This window comes from Dipodomys ordii, unplaced genomic scaffold (assembly GCF_000151885.1).
Source record: "Dipodomys ordii isolate 6190 unplaced genomic scaffold, Dord_2.0 Scaffold13755, whole genome shotgun sequence".
Classification (NCBI taxonomy): domain Eukaryota; kingdom Metazoa; phylum Chordata; class Mammalia; order Rodentia; family Heteromyidae; genus Dipodomys; species Dipodomys ordii.
The window spans coordinates 1-6,264 of record NW_012280967.1 but is presented as its reverse complement, the minus strand read 5'-3'; the positions used below and the strand labels follow the sequence as shown (position 1 = coordinate 6,264).

At 37.2% G+C, this 6,264-nt stretch overlaps 1 long non-coding RNA gene across 1 annotated transcript; it reads right to left on the bottom strand.

The window, feature by feature from the left end:
• Positions 1 to 3,471: 3,471 nt before the first annotated feature.
• Positions 3,472 to 6,012, bottom strand: LOC106002557. Its single transcript, XR_001175936.1, has 3 exons — positions 5,953 to 6,012; positions 4,967 to 5,064; positions 3,472 to 3,707 (listed from the first exon to the last, which is right to left on the bottom strand). It is a non-coding gene; the product is annotated as an uncharacterized LOC106002557 (long non-coding RNA).
• Positions 6,013 to 6,264: the final 252 nt, after the last annotated feature.

Below are 6,264 nucleotides of genomic sequence, written 5' to 3'. Positions count from 1 at the left end.
GGCAGGGAAGGCAGACTCCAAAACACTTTTAATAATCCTCTATTTTTTAAACATGTACATCTGGGCTGAGGTGTGGCTCAAGTAGTCCAACACCCACCTAGCAAGCACAACGTCCTGAGTTCGAATCTATCTATCTATCTATCTATCTATCTATCTATCTATCTATCTATCTATTTGAAGAGCACATATCTATATTAGCAAAATTAGATTATGGATGTAGACTATGGATAATTTTTAACTTAATTTTCCAAGTTTTCTTTAATGTTTGCCTGTTATTTTCAAAATTAGAAAGCAGATAAGTACAGAGAACTCTGATAATGTCAATAGCTTCCTTAAAATTCTGAATTAGCTCTGTGCTGGCAGGATGTGTCTTAAAATGAGGTACCAGCCCATCCCCCTCTAGCCCTTTGTCGCTGTCTCATGCCACAGAGGAATGGTTTCCAAAGGCTAGAGGGCATCTGAATTATGGGCCCCAGCCCTAGGATTTTTGATAGTATACATCTGGAAGGAGGCCCAAAAAGTTACATTTGACAGTTTCTAAAAATTATTGTAGGAAAATATATGCCACTTTTAAGTGTACAAGTATACTTAAGTACATTAAGTGGTATATTGTGTAACCATCACAGTTATCTACTTCTTTGTCATGATCCCTAACAGTAACTATACATTAAACAATAGCCACTCCCCTTTCTTCATCCCTGGCCCTGATAAGCCTCCAATACACTGTCTGCTCCTATGAATTTGCCTTGGGTTTGGCTTACTTCAAATGATGTGTCCTTCCTCAAGATCCATCCATGCTGTACATACTTCAGAATTGTGTCAAAAGGCTACATTTTAATTACCCACTAATGTACTGATGGATACTCATGCTGTTCCACCTCTGGCTGTCGTGAATAGTGCTGAGCACTAGTGACCAAGTATCTGAGTCTTTTGGCTATGCACCTAGAAGTAGGATTGCTAGGTAACATGTAATTCTGTTTAAGGTTTTGATAAACCACCACACTGTTTTACACAATGGCTGCATCATTCGATATTCCCACATACAATGGACCAGGGCCCCAGTTTCTCCATATTCTGGCCTACACTAGTTTATGTGTGTGTGGGGGCGGGGGGTGCATAGGCATGTGCACTGGTACTAGAGTTTGAACTCAGGGCCTTCTGTTCCACCTACTCCCTTATGCTATCACTTGAGCCATGCCTCTAGCCTGGCTTTTTGCTGGTTCCTTTTTGGAGATGAGGTCGTGAGGACTTTTTTGTCTGGTTCATCTATAAGGATCTTTCAGATCTCAACTTCTTGACTACCTATGGTGGCAGGCATGAGCCACCAGTGCCCAACTCAATTTTCTTTTAAATAATACCCGTCCTAATGGTGTGAAGAGCTAACTTATTAGCTTCAATCTGCATTATTTTCAATACTGAACTAGGAGAATGGTTGACAAAGCAACACTGATTAAAAAAAAAAAGTAGAGCTTTTACACTGCACCAGTCCTTCTGCCTGGAATCACCCCCAACTTTCTCTACTGGCCCTCAGTCAGTCTTTGACATGGATAGCTTAAATATCATCAGGAAACCTTCTTGGAACCTCTTGATAAGGCTGGTGGATCTCTCAGAACTTCTGAGGCTCAGGACCCTAAGACACTGGAGGGCCATTCCCTCAGTAAGGTGTCACTCTCCTAGCCAAGACAGTAAAAAACAAAATTGCATGTTGGAAATGGAGATGACGTCACCCTTGAATATCTCAAGGATGTAGAGGTGGGCCCACAGTATATCTCCATTGACTTCACCAGCCTGGTTCTTGCTGTAACTGTAAAGAACCTGCAGAATCATCATTCTCCTGAGTTCTATGTGTACAAAGGGTTTGCAGGTGGCTGGGAGTGTGAAGAGCTTAGCTGTGGATCACATGCTGATGCCAACTAGAAAGCAACCACTGTGGAAGAACAAAGTCCTGAGCAGCCCAGCAGACTAAATTACATGGATAGTTAACTTGAGCCAGCCATCAGTACTGACCCCAGAGCTACCACAATGGGCAACCTGAATAGGACAGTTATGAAGGTAGAGATGGAACCCACTGTGATCCACATCATAGATTCTCACTTCTCACAACCAATCCAGCTGCTGTTATCTGTCAACATCTACTGTTGGAAATGGTGGCAGATGCTGAACCTCCAACATGGCACTGCTAACAAAGAAAACAACCAATTAGTTGGTGACAAGCTGACTTGATGCTCACAGTAGACATTTTTTCTACATGGGGTTTGCCTTTCTGTAAGCCCAGCCACAGCAGCACCATGATCCTGCCCAAGTTTGCTTTCTCTTGTCTTATCTCTGCAGGCATTGCTGTGTCTCCACATTTGCCTCTTGCAGGACCTGACTGCCTCACCTGTCCACTTTCCTTCCACTCAGGAAATTATCTGGAAAAAAGAAACAGAAGAAGTGGATTTGGAGACCAGAAGACAGAGTAAGAAGGCTGGAGTCAGTGTACTGATAAAGTGTATCAGGATTTTTAATGGTGGGTCAACAAGCCACAATACCAACAGAGGGTCATCCGCTTTCCTTTCCCTTTCTCAACCCAGTACACACCCAGCCAGTAACTTTTTCAAGTCATTTTAAAGTCTTTAGGCAAAGAGATTTAAAATGCACAATCAAGCATTAAAAATATTTTCTACAGTAAAATAAAAGCATTAATAAAAATTGCCATATTCTATATTAAATATACTAAAATATTGACAGTTTTATAAATAAAATCATTGTAAACAAGCCATACATGATGACAAAATTTCTTCAATACAGGTTATCTATAAATCAACAACTAGCTTTGAAAACATAAAAATCTTACATGCCCTTTATAAAGTACCAAAATTCATTTTATAAAATTATTAAAACTTAAAAAGTTTTAGAAATACTTCCATTTTTTTCCATTTTTAAAGAAACTATAGCATAATAGCGGACCTTTTTATTTTTTTAAGTTGAAATACATTATAATACTCATCCTACAGTGCCTAAAAACACTTCTGAGACTTGCAGACACGGGGAAAAGCTAGGAGCGGAGTCCCAGACCCGCCAAGCTTTGCTGTCTACCCTGTGCTACTACCAACCTTTATTCTCAGAACCCCAAGCCTCCTTCCTGACCCTTCTCTAGAAAGCCTGTCATGAGTGATTTTCTAATTTCCAGAAGTTCTGAAAGAATTCTGATCTTTAAAATCCCGTGCCAAAATTAAATGAATGACTTATTTTAAATTTGAAGTTAGCCCGGCGCTGATGGCTCACACCTATAATTCTAGCTACTTAGGAGGCTGAGAGCTGAGGATCCTGATTCAAAACCAGCTGGGACAGGAACCTCCGTGAGACTCTCATCTCCAATTAACCACTAGAAAACCGGAAGTGGTACTGTGGCTCAAGTGGTAGAACGTTAGCCTTGAGCTGAAGAGCATCGGGACAGTGCCCAAGCCCAGAGTTCAAGCTCCACAACTGACAACCTTCCCCTCCCCCCCAAAAAAAAGGAATTTAATACAAAAAACCATGGATCTATTCCTAATGAATTAGGGCTCTTCATTTGGTCACATGATTTCATGTCACTTGTTGAGGTAGGACAATTTTTTCTTCCTCTGAAGACTGTGCCGATTACATAAATGGTGGCTGTACTGGAAAGGGCTCTAATGCTTGTTCCACATTCTTCCAGTTGTGAAAATTCTCTCTGTACCATTCAACTGATAGAACAAAAAACAAACAGAAAAACAGAAAATAAAAAATCTAAAACCAAATGTCAATCAAGGTTACTGAGTTCTCGTTATATAAGAAAATTCTTGCCCCTCAAAACCCATCAGCAGACCTGGGCTAAAGAATCTGGTTTTTAACTTGACAATGATACTAATCAGAAGACCTTTTATAACCTGAAAACGTTAGAATTAAAACCACCTTTTTTTTTTCTGTTTCACTTCAAAAATCCTCCAATATTGAAACTGTTGATTTAAATGCAGAAGACATTCTGATTTCAGGGAATTCAAAGTGAGGGAAAAGTCATTTGTAGTGGTTTTTAAAGTTTTTATTTAAAAAATATGGTTTATATAAATATGATAGCACTGCATCAGAGGCAGAGTATGTTGATGTAAGCTTCCTTCTACTATGTGAAATTATTTTGTTCAATACTATCAGTAAAAACTTTTTGAATTAAAAGAAAATTAACAGTTATATGTTGCCTTTGATTTTTTTTTTCTCAGCTCTTCAACTCAAGGCTAGCGCTCTACCACTTGAGCCACAGCACCACTTCTGGCTTTTTTCTTTTTGTTTATGTGGTGCTGAGGAATAGAACCCAGGGCCTCATACATGCAAGGCAAGCGCGCTACCACTGAGCCACCTTCCCAGCCCCTGCCTTTGATTTTTATTTTCAGTATTTGACTGAAGTATTTTGTATTTCAAGATCCAAATCATCAATTGTCTTCATTTGTGTAGATGTTTTCTAATAAGTACATGTCTAAATAGAATTCTAAAATACACGCAGACTTTATACTTTTCTTCATGGATTTTCCAAATAAATTGAATTTGTTTTATATTTGTTTCTTTCAATATAATGTAACTCAAGACACTCAAAGACAATTGCAGCTTATATTTCATCAAATTTTAGGAACCACACACCTGAAATTGGATTCATATTTATAGAAAATGAAAGAAGAAAAAAGCTACAATAATAAATATAAGGTATCAATGATTACATTACACAAAACTTTCTAGGATATAAGAAGGTATAAAAATGTGCACTTCAGAATCAATGAAATAGGCATTTGATTAATACTAATATAACACAAAAACTGATGCAGTTAGTCTATGAATTTCAAAGTACTCAGAAATATGTTGTGTAACAATTTAAGAAGTACAAATGATTTACTGAAAAATTTTATATAGTGTTTCTAACAATGAAATACTTTCATGTTTTTCTGATTGCTCCTAAAGTGATCAAATTTTAACCTACTTGTTTTCTTTATTCCTTCATTCCAAGGCACTTTAGGTTTCCATCCTAAACCGTGAATCTTTTCTGACTTCATTGGATATCTCATGTCATTGGTAGGTCTTAGGGAGAAAAAAAAAGAATTAAAATGACGTTCTGGATATATGTCCACATATTTAACACTGAGAGGTATGTTTGTGTTCATGAATATCTACAATAATTCATTTTTTTAATTAAAAAAGAAAATCTCTCTGAGCCAGGTGCTAGTGGCTCATGTCTATAATCTTAGCTACTCAGGAGGCAGAGATCTGAGGACTGCAATTTGAAGTCACTGGGGCAGGAAAGTTTATGATACTCTTATGTCCAGTTAATCACCAAAAAAGCCAGAAGTGGAGATGTGGCTCAAGTGTAAGGGTTGTGGAAAAAATAAAGCTTAAGGACAGTGCCCAGGCCCTGAGTTCAACCCCCAGGACCAACACAAAAAATAAACAACCAAAATAAATCTTTGAAGGCATAGTCAATGCTGAGTATTAAAAACAAATTATAAAATATATAGTTTATAAAAATCTATAATGCCCAATACCTAACTTTCTCTGGGGTTTATTCTTATAAATAGTTACAATTTTAAATATAAATCTAATGTCTGATACTTAATAAATGCTTAATGAGTGAAAAAACAAATACATATAACTTAGGAGTTTTAAGTGTCAGGCCCTAGGCCAGGCACATTATTCCCATTGTAATTAAACCTTAGCATACTCATGTAAGCAAGGTATTATTATCCCTCTTTCACAATGGAGGAAGCCTCACACTTCGAAAGGGCCAATAACTTTCTTTAAGTGTCACAGCTAGTAACAGTGCTATCCTTAGTCTGTATGATGTTTATAATTAGGGAACAATTTACTAGAAAATTCAAAAGAGATAAACTAGTTTTCAGGTAAGTCCATAAAATTTATAATTTTACACTAAGATTTCACAACCTTCCCCCAGTGTTTTAACTTGTTACTCACCTATCATTAACATAATCAACCCAATTTTCCATTTCAGACTCTGAATTTGTCTCTTTGATCTGTCAAAATGAAGAAAAAGCTTTTGAGTCAAATTATAAAATGAGACCAGAGAATAACAATGGTATTTAAGGGCTGATAAAAACAGTGAAGAAAGACAACTGCCTCAAGCACAGGAGACGCCAAAAACACTTTCTATACCTCATAAACCACATTCCATATGAAGTGCAGAAGAGAATATGCAGGATATAAACTACAGGAGAAAATGTATTTTCCTGCTTTTTGCTTTAGGTTATATATATATATATATATATA